Source organism: Armigeres subalbatus, chromosome 1 (genome assembly GCF_024139115.2).
Source record: "Armigeres subalbatus isolate Guangzhou_Male chromosome 1, GZ_Asu_2, whole genome shotgun sequence".
Lineage (NCBI taxonomy): Eukaryota > Metazoa > Arthropoda > Insecta > Diptera > Culicidae > Armigeres > Armigeres subalbatus.
This window is the reverse complement of record NC_085139.1, coordinates 96,530,355-96,547,156: the sequence shown is the minus strand read 5'-3', so window position 1 is coordinate 96,547,156 and position 16,802 is coordinate 96,530,355. Positions and strand designations below refer to the sequence as shown.

At 37.3% G+C, this 16,802-nt stretch overlaps 1 protein-coding gene across 4 annotated transcripts in view; it reads right to left on the bottom strand.

Moving 5' to 3' along the window:
* Window positions 1–16,802, bottom strand: part of LOC134203207 (ATP-binding cassette sub-family G member 8) — a 190,963-nt gene that overhangs the window by 68,240 nt on the left and 105,921 nt on the right. For 2 of the 4 annotated variants that reach the window (XM_062678101.1, XM_062678095.1), the window contains one exon: window positions 13,812–13,861. The exons of the other annotated variants lie outside the window; for them this stretch is intronic. The gene's annotated coding sequence lies outside the window, so the exon portion shown is untranslated. The remainder of the gene's footprint in view (window positions 1–13,811; window positions 13,862–16,802) is intronic. 4 annotated transcript variants of the gene reach the window in all.

Sequence of the window (16,802 nt, the reverse complement as noted above, 5' to 3'; positions counted from 1 at the left end):
GGGTTTGATTTGGATTGGATTTGGATTGGTTTGGATTCGATTTGGATTTGATTTGGATTTGTTTGGATTGAATTTGATTTGATTGGATTTTGATTGGATTTGGAATTTACTTGGTTTGGATTTGGAATGGATTCGGAATGGATTTTGATTATATTTGGATTGGTATCGGATTGAATTTTGATTGGATTCGGATTGGATTTGAATTGAATTTCAATTGGAATTATTTTTTATTGGATTCCGATTAAATTTTGGATTTGGGTTGGATTTGATTTGGATTGAATATGGATTGAATTTGGATTGAATCTGGATAGGATCTGTATTAGATTAGGATCGGATTTGCATTTGGTTTGGATTAGATTTGAATTGGATTTGGATTGAATTTGTTTTGAATTTTGATTGGATTTGGATTTGGATTTGGATTGAATTTGATTGAATTTGCAATGGAATCGTTTTTGATTTGAATTGAATTTGGATTGGATTCGGATTTGATTTGGATTTGTTTGGATTGGATTTGATTTTGATTGGATTTGGATTTTACTTAGTTTGGATTAGAATTGGATTCGGTTTGGATTTGAAATTGATTTTTATCGGATTTGGATTGGATGTGGATTGCATTTCAATTGGATTTGGATTGAATTTGTTTTGGATTTAGATTGGATTTGGTTTGGACTTGGATTGGATTTGGATTGGAAAGAAATTTGATTGAATTTGGATTGGATTTGGTTTTGATTTGGATTGAATCTGGATTGAATCTGGATTGGATTCGGATTTGATTGGGATTGGATTAGGCTTGGATGGGATTTGGATTGGTTTTGGTTCAAATTTGAGTTGGATTTAGATTGATTTTGGGTTGGATTTGGATTGGATTTGGATTTGATTGGATTTGAATTGAATATGGATTGAATTTGGATTGAATCTGCATAGGATTTGGATTGGATTTGGATCGGATTTGCATTTGATTTGGATTGGATTTAAATTGGATTTGGTTTGAATTGGTTTTGGATTTTGATTGGATTTGGACTTTGATTGGATCGGATTTGGATTAAATTTGGATTGGATTGAAATTTGTTTGAATTTGGATTGGATTTGGTTTTGATATGAATTGAATTTGGATTGGATGCGGATGTGTTTGGGATTGGGTTAGGCTTGGATTGGGTTTGGATCGGTTTTGGTTCAAATTTGGATTAGATTTAGATTGGTTTTTTTATTCCTTTCTTTATTTGTTAGGCACTCCGTGTTGCTTAACCGCTACTGTGCCGAGATCTACTGTGGTATTCTGCCAAACAGAATCTATTTTTAGATTTCCATTACCGTTATTGTTGTCGTTGCCAGTCCATCTAATCGTGAGTCCATTGTGTCCGTTTGTCCATATCGTGTATTCAATGATCGTTGCATTGTTCGGCTGCCTTTAATCCGGGTAACGTTGGCGGAATTCCTCCGAGAAGAACAAGTTGTCAGTCGTCATCAGGCAGCTGTGACGATAAGGCGCGTACCCCAAACGCCACCGTATGGGCTGCGGATTCGGCGACTGACGAGGGTTTGGTGGAGGGGCTGGGAATCGAACCCATGACCATTCGCTTGTAAGGCGAACGTGTAGCCAACTACGCTACGAGACCCCCCCTTTTAGATTTGTTTTGGATTTGGATTGCATTTGGATCGAATTTGGATTGAATTCGGATTGAATCTGGATAGGATTTGGATTGGATTTGGATTGGACTTGCATTTTGCTTGTAATGGTTTTGGGTTGGACTTGGATTGAATTTGGATTGGATTGGGATTGGATTTGGATTGGATTTGGATTGGATTTGGATTGGATTTGGTTTGGATTTGAATTGGATTTCGACTGGATTTGGATTGGATTTGGATTAGATTTAGATTGGATTTGGATTGGATTTGGTTTGGATTTGATCGGATTTTGATTTGATTTGGATTTGTTTGGATTGGGCTTAGTTATAATTTGGAATGGATTTAGAATGGATTCGGATTGGATTTTCAATAGATTTGGATTGGTTTTAGATTGGATTTTGATTGGATTCGGATTGGATTTGAAATTAATTTTTATTGGATTCCGATTGAATTTTGGATTTGGATTGGATTTGGATTGAATATGGATTGAATCTGGATAGAATTAGATTTGGATCGGATTTGCATTTGGTTTGGATTTGTTTTGGGTTGGATTTGTATTGGATTTGGATTTGACTTGGTTTGGATTTGGAATTCCCAATGCCGAAGGAATTCCCAATGCCTAAGAATTCCCAATTTCCTAAGAAAAAGCTGTAGGAACTTCCAAAAAAAACCTCGTTTCCTCCAAAAATTCCTCCAGGAACTCCATCAAGAACGGCAGCCCTTACTTTGCACCGTTCAATGTAGAAAAACGATCCATAAATAAATGAAAAACGATCCATAAATAACATCTGAATGTTCCATGAAACGCTACCATAAATCCATAAAATAGTTTGAGAGATTCCATAAAGAATATTTTTATGATCTGTGGTGACAGGTATCTCGTTGATATATGCGCCATATCATGTTGATCTGCTCTAGGTAGTACCTATGAAGTACATCCACGTATGCCACACTATCGAAGTAGTAGTGCAACAGCAATTGCATGCTGGACAGTGCAATTGAAAAGAACTTAGTCTTGTATACACCTTCGTGCTTAACACACGCGGATACCACAAATGGCGACGAGGAGAAAAAAACAAGTCACAAGTGGTTTGCTGGATAGAAGCATCATTGTTATAATATTGTTTAATACCGAAACAATTATAAGAAATTTCATAAACTATTGTTTAGTTTGGTGGTTCATAGTGCAGGAAAACGCGTGATCCAAAATGTGCAGTGCTCGCTATGGAGGCGATCATGTCTGCACAAAAGAAGGTGAAAAAAAAATAGAATTGAAAAGAAAGCCTTTGCTTGCCGCGTGGTTCGTGGCTAATGGGCAGCAACAGGTGGAAGAGAAGTGCGGAAGAGCGCATTAATTTGTGTTTAGTGTTACCTATAACGATTGATGGTGACATTGAGACGGATAGGGATGTGATGAAGTTTTAGTGTCTGATACTTGAAAGCGCAATTACATGTGATTGTATTGTCTTTTCTTGATCAGTGTTTACAGGATGATGTATTTAGCAGCCGCTGCCGTAAGTGTTGTATCATTCGTTCTGGAATCAAGTAAGTCACGAATAGAGCATGACGAAACTATAGCACAGTTTACACATTAATATATATCGAGAAAGGTCGAGCTCATGATTATTAATTATTTTATGTAGTTTAGATGTGGCTTAGTTGACGTGTTTATTTTGCAGTTCCGCGCTGCAATATGCACGGATTATAGACGTAGAATTTGGTTCACAATTTTCTAGAGCTCATCATTATGAAGTATATTTGATATCGTTGCTTTTGATCTCGAATAGAAAAGCGTCATCATAAGTAGTCGGCGAATGTAATAATAGTCACACTTTTCCAATGATAGATGATTGCTCTCATTTGCACCTGTTGGGTCAGGCTGGGACCATAACAAGTAATTATATAAGCATGAAAGATGATGGTTGTAGCCATGCATGATGTGACATTAACGGGTCGTTTTTGAGAGCATCTTCCAATAATGATTGGATGAAAAAAAAAACAGTAAAACGTTATGTAGAAATCACGGAAAACCCTGTCACATTCTTCAGCATAGAAAGGTGGTTCTAAACATTTATTTCGAATGATTCATTCGAATTCAAGGAAATTAAAATACACGGTTGAGATTTATTTCTACGTCTCAATAAAAATATTGCAAACTAAAAAAAAAGGAAAATTTTTAGTGATGAGAATAATTATTGTTATAGTCATCGTCATTTCTCAGAAATCAGTCGTTGTGATAATAGTGAAATTAATTTACGTTTTAACTAAAGTCGTGGTCAATAATCGAATAAATATAACTGTGTCAGAAATGGAAATCTTCATCGTATGTAGCTGTGTTACAACATGTGGAACGTAGAAAATTTAAAACAAATGATAGTGTTACGCTAATTTATTCATCAGGTAATAAATGTGATTAGATTGTGAAGTGAGTTGATTCAATGATAAATGTGAAGTTAGATGCAAAACTGGTTTGTTAGATTGTGATTGATGTGGAAGATAACTCAGGGAAGTACTTTAAAAAAATATTGTGGTACAATTGATTTCACGTGTCGGTTTAAATTATAATAAATTTCTTTATTGTGTGAAATCTATTGATAGAAGCTGAGAGTGTTGTGATTAAATTCACTGAGAGCGCAAAGGCGCTGTGATTAAATTCACTGAGAGTGCAAAATGCACTGTGATTAAATTCACTTAGAGTGCAAAAGCGCTGTGATTGAATTCACTGAGAGTGCAAGATGCACTGTGATTAAATTCACTAAGAGCGCAAAGGCGCTGTGATTAAATTCACTGAGAGTGCAAAATGCACTGTGATTAAATTCTCTGAGAGCGCAAAACCGCTGTGATTAAATTCACTGAGAGCGCAAAGGCGCTGTGATTAAATTCACTGAGAGTGCAAGATGCACTGTGATTAAATTCACTGAGAGTGCAAAAGCGCTGTGATTAAATTCACTGAGAGTGCAAAATGCACTGTGATTAAATTCACTGAGAGCTCAAAGGCGCTGTGATTAAATTCACTTAGAGTGCAAAAGCGCTGTGATTAAATTCACTAAGAGCGCAAAGGCGCTGTGATTAAATTCACTGAGAGTGCAAAAGCGCTGTGATTAAATTCACAAAAAAAAATGCAAGACGCACTGTGATTAAGTTTACAAAGAACGCAAAGGTGCTGTGAATAAATTCACTGAGAGGTCATTGCCATTAAACCGAGGACGGAAATTCAGTATATAAAATGTGAATGATGTAGTTGTAGTCCATGGAAAAAAGATATACGTTAAAAATGAAATCCTAAAAATCTGCGCAGTAGAGATTTGTAATAAAAAAAAGGCAATATGCGTTCATTAAGAAAGTTAGTAATGTATGTACTTAAGGTGAAGGTGGGTTAAGTACCAAAACAAAGCTTTGAAAGTATTTGTACAATAAAAACTGTCATATACTGTAGTAGTATTGGTGTCGTAATAAAAAAAAACAAAGAATATTAGTAGGGTGGTTCAAAAAACGACCCAGCACCACCACGCTCACTCGATTCCGTCCCATGCTCCGAGTGTCCTCCAAAAACCGATTTGAACAAAAAGTGGTTGAGCGCATGCCGGTTCAAGTTTGTATGAAAAACTAGTATGGAAACTAAACCTTTTATTACACTGGCAACAGTGCCTCCCCTCCATACGCTGACGAAAAGAGAATCCACATAGCTGAAAGCAACATTCCAGAGACTTCACTGAAAGAAAACCGCACCGCAGAAAAGATCCATTGATTACGTAACGCAAAACTAGCATTTTATACCCCACTCACCCCCATGTAACACTTTTTGTATGAAGCATCTGCCGCTGGTGCGATAGTGTAGACTGGACTGGACTAGCAGTATCTGCCACTGGTGCGATAGATATCGCAGAAAAATTCTGAGTATTTTGTTGAATTGCACGTTTCACTGATGCCTTCTGAGAAGCCTAATCATCATGCTAAAGATTCACAACCTCGATTACTTACGATCGACTCGCAACTATTGGAACGACCATTCAATATGGATTGTCTATGGAGTTGAAGCTCTTGAATATTTCATCCAGTCATATGGTCTCCCCCCTCGCCAGGGCCCAATGGCGAAGCACCACAATCAGAATAATGTTAAATTAAATCTCGCCATATAAACTGTCATACAAGCCTGAAACGACTTGTGCACGGTAAGCCGGTAAGGTTCAAACCAGCCCAAACCATCGGATGACACCCAAATTATAAATCACAATCGACTGAGCGGGAGCAAAATTATTTTTTGAGCCACCCTAATTATTAGTTTGCTGCTGCCGGTGCCGTTGTTTACATTCGCTCCGCTATCAGTTTTTAATCGTTTTTTTCGGGCAAAAATAGCAGTTTATATTAAGTTTTCGGTTTAAACAAGTGACTGATTTCGAAAAGTGATGTTTAATTTGCATTCCATCAACATTTCGGGCTCCTCATGTGCGGAGAAGTGAGTGAAAACTTGATTTTTTCAGTGCCCTTTGAGAAGAAGTGAAGTGCAGTGATAAGCCCACCAAATCGCGAACGTCTAATAAATTGGCACGAAACTGCTGATTTATGATATTATTCGAGCCGAAATGCATGGGACTCTTTGGATAAACATGTTCATTATACCGGGAAGTGAATAAATATGCTGTGAGCAGGTTAGTAATTTGAATATTAAACTTTTGTTCGATGCTGTTCGATGCATTCGAATGTTGGTAGGAGAGGAGTGCGGGAGGTGTGAGGTTGGTCCGTGTAAGGTCCGGTGCCATATTGGCGGCCATCGTGGTACTCTTCCAACTATGTCCTTAAGTTCGACATTAGCGAGATAGCAAATCTTTGTGGGAGTACAGTTTTTGAGTAAGTTAAAGTGATCTATTATTTGGCTGATGGAATATAATAGATTTTATAATCGTGGCTACCTCAATTCTTGAAAAAGCTTTGAGAATGGAACGATTATATGATACACCGTGCTAAAGAGTGCGTGACCATAACATGATTGTTGTTATGTCGTCACCTAGATCAAGTCAAAATCTTTAATTGCGAAATACATGTTTCGATTTTGTTTGATTATGTCTCCTTATGTTAAAGGTCGAGATATTCAAATCACGAATTCCACAGCTTTGGTAGACCTTCGAATACGTTCAAGATTTGTCCACTAATACTCCAACTAGTCTTTAAGGGTACTGGAATCTGTTGAGGTTCTTTTTATATTACTGAACACGGTCAACTAAGTGTGCTCGCTCATATATCAACTCCCGTAGCACATATATTCTACTGAGGTGGGCCCCACTGCTTACAATGGTAACCCATGGATCATATGCGACAACGGTGAACGGGTGAAGGTAAAACTTAATTTTCGCAACACCACACTGCAGCTGTTGTTACAGTCAATCACAGAAATGATGAGTGAACTCTGAAGAAGAAGTTCGGGTTGACTTAAAACTACTAGCGTATATTAATGGTAGCATGTTCTTACGGCATCGAACGCATACACAATATTTATCATAGATTGCTGAATCTTCCGACGAATCTAATCTGTTGAACTTGTTGTATGAAGCTTAGAACATAGTAATAATGTACTGGTACTACGACAGCATACCAAGTACTATCGAGTGGAATGCGAGAATTTATCTGTAGGTTTACTTTTGATATTAGCTAGTCTAGTAGGTATAATTATCTTTTATAAACTATTTCTCAGTCTTAGAAACAATGTTACATCTACCTCTACCATGGACCCAGTTCACAGCACATGTGCTATCTTAGGACAAGAGGACAAGGACAATATTAGCCATCCCCCACGAGTTTGTATAGTTTGTGACGTGGTTGGGATGGTTGAGGAGCTCGTGTACTTGGGCTCACTGGTGTACTCCGATTGCGGTGCCAGCGGAGAAGTCCGTTGTGGCAGGAAGTCGTACATACTTTGGAATCCGTAAAATGCTCCGATCGAATTGAGTTCACCGCCGTACTAAGATGACTAGTTCCAAAACGCTGGTTAGACCGGTGATCATCTACGGACACGGAACCTGGACGATGCTCATAGAGGATCGAGGAGAATTTGTAGTTTTCGAAAGAACAGTGCTTGAATAGGGCGAATATGAAATACGAGTTCGGAGACGAGTCAGCCAAGGGCTGAAAGTCTTCTTAATAAATATATAAAAAAATACGAGTTACATCAAAGTTGGGAGAACCAGCCATCGTTCACACCACGGCGGGTGGTCGGAGGACTGCGATAGCCGTAACCAGAAAGTCGGATTGTCACCAGGTGAAAATGGTTCTCGACAGCGATCTGACGGGCACAAAAAGGCTGTTTGCGGACCCTCGGAAGACTGCGTGGCTGGCGACATACAGCCACGGACCGTGCTGAATTGAGGCGACTAAAGCCACCATGGAATGTATCCATGTTGAGGAAAGGCTTGGATATACAATAAACTAATTGTAATGCGTTGGGTATACATTATCAAACAAATGTAGCTCCCAATTGGAGATAAGCATCAAAGAAAGGTATGTTGACCATACCTTAAGGGATATTTGGCATTAAAGCAGAGTAGAATAGTTAAAATAATTAATTAATCAATTTAAGTTGCAATACAAATATTAAACGAAACTGAGCCTAAAATTGCAATTATTTTCAGTTTAATTATCGAAACACCTGCGTCGAATTCTTTCAGTCGATATACCACGTATTTCTGGATACAACAATCTGTTTGGAAATGGTGAAGGTGTTATCATTTATTGGTTATTCAAGTTATCTTTAGAAACCAGTAGCTTTCCAAAAGAATGGAAGAAGTCTTTTCTAATACCAATTTTTAAATCAGGGAAAAAATCTGATATTAGAAATTATCGTGGAGTGGCCATTATTTCATGTATTCCTAAACTTTTTGAATCAATCATCAATAGAAGGATGTTCAACCAAATAAAACATATAATAACAGATGCACAACACGGGTTCTTTAAAGGACGTTCGACTACAACCAATCTTTTAGAATTTGTAAATTACTCATTGAATGCTATGGACAAAGGTAGTCATGTTGAGGCGCTTTACACAGACTTTAGCAAAGCATTTGATAGACTCGATATTCCTATGATGATTTTCAAGCTTGAGAAATTGGGAATTGAGATGAGACTCCTTAAATGGATTAAATCGTATTTAACTGACCGCCAACAAATAGTACGATTTGAAGGGAAACAGTCGCTTCCAGTCAATGTAACATCTGGAGTTCCCCAAGGCTCGCATATAGGACCTCTTCTATTCATATTGTTTGTAAACGATATATCACTCATTCTTAAGCATCATAAAATCCTTATTTATGCGGACGATATGAAACTATTTATGGAAATCAAAAATACTGTTGACAATGACATCTACTTGAACGAAATACGCATATTTGATAACTGGTGTAACAAAAGCTTACTACAACTTAATGTCAAGAAATGTAATTTGATCACTTTCAGTAGAAAACGGAGCACACCATCGATAACTGTAACTCTAGGAAATCAACCAGTACAAAAATGTGAAAGGGTTAGAGATTTGGGTGTAATCTTAGATGCTAAGCTAACCTTTACTGACCACTACAACACTATTATCCATAGAGCAACAAATATGCTCAGTTTTATTAAAAGATTTAGTTATAACTTTCAAGATCCTTATACAATTAAAACTTTGTACGTTGCGTATGTCAGATCAATTATAGAATATTGTAGCATTGTATGGTCTCCGTATATGAAATCACATGATGATCGAATAGAATCAATTCAAAAGCAATTCCTTTTATATGCCTTACGCAAATTAGGGTGGACAACATTCCCACTTCCGTCGTACGAGGCGCGATGTATGCTTATAGATATCCAATCATTAAAAAGCGTCGTGAATTTGCCATGATCTCATTTGTGAATGATATTGTTTCGCACCGCATTGATTCCACCAAACTATTGTCTTGTTTAAATTTTACACTCCTACTCGGCAATTGAGAAATCGAAACTTGTTTGCCACCTGTCATCATCGAACAAATTATGCAAAATTTAGTCCAATGAATCAAATGATGTCTGTTTACAATCAGTATTGTGAAGCAATTGATTTAGCCATGCCTCGTATGAGCCTAAGAAAATATTTTAGGAACATTAGTTACAATAGAACATAGTTATAAGTTTTTTAATGTAGTCTACATTATGTTTGACGAAATAAATAAATAAATAAATAAATAAATGAGTTGAATATTTGAATTTGACTTGATTGCAATTTACCAATTAGTGAGCTACGCTTGAAATGTAAAGTTCGAAGGTTTTAACGAAACACTAAATCGATAATCTCGAGTATTTATCCTTATTATGGATTGTTTACGTGACTCAAACGAATGACGTACAAGTTGCTGAACGTTTAGTGTGTTATGAATGCTTTATTATATTTGAGTGTTATTTGTTAATATATAATTTATAGAAAGGGGGATGTGGTGACAGGTATCTCGTTGATATATGCGCCATATCATGTTGATCTGCTCTAGGTAGTACCTATGAAGTACATCCACGTATGCCACACTATCGAAGTAGTAGTGCAACAGCAATTGCATGCTGGACAGTGCAATTGAAAAGAACTTAGTCTTGTATACACCTTCGTGCTTAACACACGCGAATACCACATGATCCATGAAAAGTGATCCATAAAATTTCAAATTTGCGCAATTTATAACCTGATGATGATCCATAATTTCAGCCATATGATCCATAATTTTGGTCATATGATCCATAATTTTGATGCTGATGCTGTGATTCATAATGCTTGGAAAGAAGGCCAATGAAACTATATTAATTTATCCACACATTGTATAAAATCTATGGATCATTTATCAAAATTTATGGATCATATAATCAAAACTATGGATCATTTGAACAAAGTTATGGATCAAATGGCCAGAATTATGGATCATATAACTAAAATTATGGATCATATTACTGAAATTATGGATGATCATCACGATAAAAAAATGCGCAAATTTGAAGTTTTATGGATCAAAATATAGTTTTTTATGGATCATTTGTCATATTATCATGGAAAAATAGCAAGAATTGTATTGTTTTTCTTGACCATGTTAATGGAACATATTTCCCAATTAATTGCAAACAAAAGCCATAGTTTCCACCCCCAATAGCTAGTTTAAAAATAACCTGAGTAAGGTGACAATAAGCTAACAATAACGTTGTTCGCGAAACCCCTCCGATTGCCCAGTCACTTGCTATTGAACAGTCTACCGCGAGCTAGAGAAGGGTTTTTTTAATATAGATATATTGAGAAAAAAAAAACAACTGCACTGTTACAAAATCCTTAATTGGAAATAACTTTTGCAAAAGATAATTACAAATTAGTTCTATGTCACCGAAATCTCATTCTCAACACTGTTCAGGGGTCATGAAAAGTGAAGCAGGTTTTATTGTTAAAATTTGATTCATCAAAATCAGAGAATAACAAAATAGTGTTAGTGTTAAAAATCAGAGAATAACAAAATAACATTTTGAAATTAGGTAATGATTAGTGTCGCCAGCAATTGATTAATTTGAGTGTGCTGTTTGATGATCAGCAAACGTAGAATATTGCAATTTTAATCCACTGAAGTCGATTTTTATCCTTCCGTGTGAATCAAAACCGCGTGAATCCTAAAATCCGCGTTAAAATTGATTTTTTCAGCCATTGATTTTTTCATTCACACCGCCGCCAATAAAAGTCAACGGTGCGCCACCGTGACGCACGCAAAAAAAAATTGTTCATGAATTCATGAACTAACGAGTTCAAGGTGTGTTTTTTCGGGAACAACAGTCACGGATTCGGGAATACAGTCTCGTTTTCTGGAACGTTCTGGAAAACGTGACTGGTGTTCCCAAATCCATGAATTAAATCACGGTGTATTTTTGCTGGTTCACAAATTCGGGAACGCTTTTTTTGCGTGCGCAGTCGCCGCTGCACAGAAGAGTAACTAGAACAAATTCGTGGACAAAACCCAAAAAAAAAAAAATGTCAATATTTATACATTCTTATATTTTTTTAAGATACTTAGAAACATTCTGCATACTATGGCTATTTCAGAAGTGACCCAAAATTTAGTAAAAAAAATAATTAGGGCTCAAAAATGAGGTATTGAATTGGAATTTATTCACTTTATTTGTGAAGTATTTGGAAAATCTGATTTTTACACAACATAAATGTTCTCAACAAGCTATTATTAGTACACAATGAGTAGATTTATAGTTGTATGTCTCCATTTTGTTCATGTTCATGGTCAAATTATAAATTTTATGTTTCAGGTGATGACCACTTGAAAATCACTATTTTTTCTATTTTTTATGTTTTTCTTCAGAGGAAAAAGTAATCTATACGGCAAGATCCGGAAAAGATAAGTCACTTGGGTGTAACTTCAAGATATGGACTAAGCATTCCACGTGAACCAACTATCATTGAAAAATAGTTAAGGGATATTTTGAATCAACCAAACTGACCTTGATTTCAGGACTTGAGTTCTACAGCTGCTAAAGGAACCTTTTCTGTCACACTCATTACATCTCTCGGAAGACCAACAAACACCGCAAGACAGCTTTTAAATCCCTTTGATTTTCCTATGTAAATGTTAGAAAATCCATTTAAGGATAGAGCTTTAACTACGGGTTTCTTGCTACTTTGTGAAATATATCCATTTTAGAATCGTTCACGTAGCGGCAGCAAGAGATTTTGATTTTACATAAAATACGAGGTTTTATTTGAAAAATATGCATTTTGAAATTTTTATCTGGTTTTACACTGTTAGGTGGATAGATTTAGCCAAAACATTGCATTTTCCTTGCATAGTTGGCAATTATTACTTCATCCTAGGAATATCAGGCCCAAATAACCGCAAAAAATAGTTTTGGCCAAGAATTGACTTATTTACTCCTATGTGCGCTGGGACAAAAAAGAATCACCACGCCCCCACCGCCGATAATATGACCGGCGCGCAGGTAAAGGGGTTAGACAAAAAGGTTGAGATAGGCAAAATTTTGTCGAAGTTCAAATCAGCATAACTTTGCGTAGAAAAATCCGATTTCGATGAAATTAGGACTATCGGAAACTCTTCTAATATATTATCCTCATGCAAAACCTCAGATAGGTCCTTGGCCACCGGAGATGTTTTGGGTTTTCCGAGGGTATGTTAAAAATGCATTTTTTCTTCTGCTTGTCATTTTATGTGACGTTTACTGACATCTTGTTTTTTGCTTTCCCCAGAAACTAGAACTAATATGCTGACCAATGCTGGCTGCAGATCAAAAATCCATTAGGCATACACAGATATATGGCCATTAGGGTGGCTCAAATTGGTATGGGAAAAACTTTTTTCAATTTTTTAGATGGGCCGCCCTCTTATTCGGTTCTATGTGATGCCTAGATGCTCTAGACAAAATTTCAGACAAATCGGTCAACGTTTGGGTGGTGCTAAACTCGTTGGAAGTTTATATGCAAAAATGTATGCAGAAACATCCAAAAACAGTGAATTGCAGTTGGACGGCACAACTTACGATGAAGAACTATGATACTCATTCAGATCTTGAAGAATTTAATACAGAATGTTATGCAGAAAACCGCGAGAAGATTAGAGTTTATTCATCTAGTGAAAACATGAATTTTGACACCCATATATGCATGGTTCCAGATGGTGCCAAAATCGCCCCTTCCGGGAAGGCCCTTGGAACCTGCTATAAGGGTGGCAGTGGACACTATCATTTTGGAAATGTTTCTGTAATCATCGTCTCGCAAAGCCATGAAGTTAGATACTCATATTTGCATTATTCCGATCTGTTATAATTTCTTTACGTTCCCGGGACCGTTTTTACGGAAATGGCCATATCTCTGCGTAGTTTTGATGGATTCTCGATCTACAGCCACCATTTGAGGGCATATTAGTTCTAGTTTTTGGATAAATCATAAAACTTGATGAAAGTAAATGTCATATAAAATGACAAGCAGTGGAAAAATGCATCTTGAACGGACTCTCGGAAAACCCGGAACATCTCCGGTGTATATATGCGATTAAAATGCGTTTACATAGCTATCAGATTCTTGATTCCTCCATCTACCATTTAGTAATCATCTTTCTGTGTTTTTTTTTTTCACGAAAAGTGGAGTTTTTATGAAATAGAAAACTGAAGGTAAATGGAACTTATTTTTGTAAATTACTTACTCTCAATGTTATTATTGCTGATGAGATTGCTGAAAATCTTCTTGGATTACCTGAAAGTAGAAATAGATGAAAAAATTGAATAACTTTATCGATATCATTCCAAGAGGAATTGTAGTATTAAAAGATTTCATAAATCAAAATAAACACACCTGAAACATTACTCGTGATGTTACGATTACAAATATAGGTAGAATATGTAAAATAGAATAGACTATGTAAAAACGCATATTTTCGTAATGTTTCGGTGGCTGTAACATGTGACGTGTAAAAACGCATATTTTCGTAATGTTTCGGTGGCTGTAACATGTGATCACCGAACGCCATTAGAAACGTGAAGACTTAGAGAAGTTAAAAAAAATCGTGCCTATTTTTTATTGTTTTCTTGATTTTTTTTATAAATTCAATGAATTTTGAAACTAATTGGATGCTATTCTTGATATAGATTCTTAATCTACATGCATGTGGCGTTGATAATCCATTGAGACATATTTTCCACAGTAAAAATCAATTAAATGTTGAAATGATTCAATATGAAAACCCTTCTCCGCCATGTTTACTAACAAGTGATAGCAAATCATCCAATTTACCAGCCTTGCCATTGTACTTGCCCGTCAAAACAAAGACCTTACAACATTGCACTGTTATAGTTCGCCTATCCTACTGAAGCTGTTCAAAACTAAACCCAACAATTCGATCGTGCATTGAATTACATTAACTATTTTCGCGGCGATTTTCCGTTGATTTGATTGGCTTGTGCGGTTCGCCAAGTCAAGTTGAACCAACCATTAGCGCCAGTCTGCCATACCCACTGGTACCTCTAATCGTTATGCAGTTTCGTTCATGCACCCTGTGGCGATGTTGGTGGAGTACATTGTCAATGTCCAAGTGGCCCCCAATAGGCGCACATTATGGGAAATTTTCTTCGCTCACAATAATGTTTTCAAGTTCGCGCGCTAAAACAGGGTCGAGGATTTGTCCAGTCAAGTGGGAAATTTACGCCAAAAATGCCGACCGCTTCGTACTACGTAGGTGGTAAAGAGTGTTGTTTGGATGTCGGTCCGCCAACGCCGAATCGAAATCGATTGGCAACGGTTCGCAGTCAATCGTAATCGATCAGAACGTCGATTTTATTTTTTTCCTGCTTCAGGAAGGTCAAACGCGAACGCCACGGAAATGAATCTTTTTTTTGAAATTCAGGTGTCCACCGTCTCACTCAGCACAAGCGTAACGAGCAGCAATCAAGATGCGATAATTTGCTCAATTTAGCACGTACAGTTAGCGGAATTGTGACGACCCGTTAACTCAACGTTGCTGCCTCGCATCAATGAGGGTAGGCTCTGCCCTATCACGGGATCGAAATTCCTCCGTCACCGTCGTGGTTGGTTCAGCAGCCAGAGTTGGCTCGGCTGCTGCTGCTGCTGCTGGGTCGACGATAAGCGGGGAACTCGCTAACCAACCACACGAGATTGACTAATTTGCATCATCACCGCCGACATTCTCAACTTTATGTTCATGCCCGTAACTGACGGCAGCCTGCCGGTTGGCTTTTGACGAGAGGTTTCCGAAACCTCCGAGACCCAACAGATATTACAGAAACGGCAACGGCCGGCGCTCTGATGCATAAATCTTAATTAAACGGTTGTGCATCGCATGAATGGGGTACGATCACAGCGGGCCGGGTTTTTCGGAACAATATTTCGCGCTGGAGCTTTCGTTTTCCTCGCCATTCGCCGAGTTCATTAACGATATTTCCAACTTTCTTCCAACACACCAACAGTGATGGAACTATGAGCACCGCCGTGCAAAGGGGTATTTAACCTCACTTTTTGCACTCACGCGACCTCCCGTATGGGATGCTGACTTCTACCTTCGGCATCACCGCCGTCCAGCTCCTACTTCTGGGGCACTTCTCCAAGAAACAATGCACCGTTGCACAGCGGCTTGCTTTCGATTGGGAGCTCGGAGAATTTGTCCACGAAATTATTTCGTATTTCCTTGAAAAAATCTTCTGAAAAAGCATGACAATTTTTTTGTAAATTCAACGTTTTTTCGTGATTCTTATGTATTATTTTATTACCTTCCATAATGTAATTTCAGTACATATTTTGTTAAATTACTTTCTCTAAGGGATATCTGGAATTCGCAACAAAGCACTCATATTTATGTGAGGAATGGGATAATGAATTATCGATATTAAGAAGATTTCGCGGCCACTATGTAACACGCGCTCTGCTGGTGCAAAACGAAGCGATCTTTGCGCCTTTCGCCCAGGTTGATGCCGTCTGACGAACGCTGGAGAAAAGTGGTTGGTTGTAAGTTTCTGAGTGGAGCTTTGCGCGGAGTGGATATTATTATTATTAATTGCACGACAATGGATTCCCCTCGCGTCACCTAATGAGAGTAAATCTCATTCGGATGGTGGAACGGATCGAGTGCTGTGTAGGACGAAGAGTTGGTACCGGAGAAATGGCAATTTTCTAAAATGAAGCAGAGGTTTGCTTTGCCTAGTAGCAGAATTGTTTAGTTAATTGAGGAGGAATTGAGAAAAATTACGATGATGTAATGCATCTAATTAAGCTTTCATCTATGATACAATTGTACGGATGGTATAATATTAGTTAGAAGACGATATTTTACTGATTGGAAAAATTGGACCTTACGCACCTGTGAAATGAAATGTGATAGCGTGTTATTGGTTATCAATTGCAATACAAATGCAAATTCTAATGCACAAGATGACATAATATATTGTAATATTATAATTTTCATGACTCCCTTTACTGGCATACCACATGATTTCATTGTTAGATTTATTTTGAAAAGAAGATCGAAACCTAATCAAGCATAACTGCGTCCACCTGTTGGTCAGCCGTTACCAAACCCAACCATTTCCATTTATTTTGCCACCGAATGGGAGTGCTACAATTTCACCTGCTCCCACACAAAAAATACCACAATAATTATAGAAACGCAGTGATTCTCGTTCTACTA